The sequence below is a fragment of the Dipodomys ordii genome, unplaced genomic scaffold (assembly GCF_000151885.1).
Source record: "Dipodomys ordii isolate 6190 unplaced genomic scaffold, Dord_2.0 Scaffold134, whole genome shotgun sequence".
Classification (NCBI taxonomy): domain Eukaryota; kingdom Metazoa; phylum Chordata; class Mammalia; order Rodentia; family Heteromyidae; genus Dipodomys; species Dipodomys ordii.
The window spans coordinates 4,641,575-4,643,749 of NW_012267350.1; positions in this window are offsets into that span (position 1 = coordinate 4,641,575).

Sequence of the window (2,175 nt, forward strand, 5' to 3'; positions counted from 1 at the left end):
CTGTACAAGCACCTGAAACATTGTGCAACTCCATGTGGCAATCATCCTGTTCAGTGCTTGTCTCTACCCACTAGTGTCTGACTTGGCTTGTCTTTGCAGGACTGAGTGGGATGATGTTTTCATTCCTAGATGGCCATCACTGCCACACCTGGATGTTTGGCTGAAGATTCCCTGAGTCTTCTTAGGTAATCAGAAATTTCAATCTACTCATTCACTCAGTAAATATTGAACATTTCAAGATGAGGCATTGTGTTAGACAGGCACTGAAATGTCATTGGTTATTTTTTCTACACCATAAACACGGACAAAACAGGAGACAAAAGAATTGAAATCAAGATGTGGACAGAATGAACTGCATTTTTTTTCTGCCTCTTCTCTTTACTTGCCTTCTGGTGAGTCTTGGTTTTTTTCCCCAGGTATCTTTCCAGTCTTTCTCAGCCCTATCAGCTCCCTGGCTACTTCATTTTGTTCCACTCTATACATGTAAGCCCTTCCAGAGACAGGTCTTTTCAATATCCCTTAAGTAACATATGACCATTTACATGTCAAACAAAACTGCCTAGCTGGACACTAGTGGTTCAGACCTGTAATCCTAGCTATTCAGGAGGCTGAAATCTGCGGATTGCAGTTTGAAGACAGCCTGGGCAGGAAAGTCCATGAGACTCTTATCTCCAATAAACTACTCAAAGCCAGAAGTAGAGCTGTGGCCCAAGTGGTAGAGTGCTAGCCTTGAGCAAAAGAAGCCCAGGGACAGCATCCAGACCCTGAGTTCAAGCCCCAGGACTGGTATACACAAAAAATTTAAACTATGTGCCAAGTGCTCATGGCTCAAGCCTAGGCACTCAGGAGGCTGAGATCTGAGAATTACATGTCCAACCCAGCCTGGGCAGAAAAGGCTATGAGACTTATCTCCAATTAGCCACCAAAAAGCCAGAAGTGGAGCTGTGCCTTAAGTGGTAGATAACTAGTGAAGAAGCTAAGGAACAATGCCCAGACCTTGAGTTGAAGCCTCAGGACTGGCATAAACACACAAACACACTGACACACACACACACACACACACACACAAACACACACACACACACACACACACACACACTGCCTTACCTCCAGGTCAGGAATTATACACTGAGTGGCAGCCAATATTTCTGGTTTACCTAGATAAGGGATTGCCCATAGGTAAGGATGAATTTGCTGTTGACAATGTTTCAAAATATAGAAGCATAGAACATGGTTCTACTTTTGGTCCACTCAGGCATCTTTGAGACTGTCCCCTCACTTGTGGGAAAAACTCTAATACTTCCATTAAAAAGACTGATAAAAATGTTGGGGGGCTTGAACTCAGGGCCTGGGCACTGTCCCTGAGCTTTTTTGCTAAAAGCTAGTGCTCTACCACTTTGAGCCACCGCACCACTTCCAGATTTTGAGTGGTTAATTAGAGATAAAAGTCTCACGGGGACTTTCCTGTATGCAGCCACTTTCAAAGTGAGAGGTTTACATGAAAAACTCTAATAACTGTAAGTTATTATTGAGAATAAAAAACAAGTCAGACTATGCATGGCCATACTTATAATAAGAAACACATGTATTATTGAGACTTATTTTAGTCAGGACATATGCTAAGCACTACTCATGTGTTGTTACAGTTCATAATCTGCAAGTTAGGCATTATTATTTCTCCCATGTGGCAGACAAGGAATTGAGAAGTAAGTCTCTTCCAAGGATAGTGTTAGAGAAAAGTATTTGAAGTCCAGACCTCCCAAATTTCCTTGAAGTGTGATTCTCCTGTAGAGAAAATAGAATTGAAAAAAATGACAATCCAACACCATTTCTATTTCCTCACTGTCTCTGGGCTGTTAGTCCCTTCTGAACAGTGGTTTTCCCATTGTGTGGAGCTTGTGCTACTATGGTAGGAGAGATCATTTCAGGGGTGCTTTTGGTCATCCTCACACCTACAATTAAATAACATTAAATCACATAGTGAGAACATTAGGTCCTGTTCAATTGTTTTTAATCTTTGATTATGTCACTACCAAAGTTTCCCATTGGTATGTTAGTCTGATGCTTTCTTTTCTTTTAGTTAGTCATGGGTCTTGAACTCAGGGCCTGGGTACTGTCTCTGAGCTCTTGCTCAGGCTAGCTCTCTAACATTTTGAACCACAACTCCACTTCTGG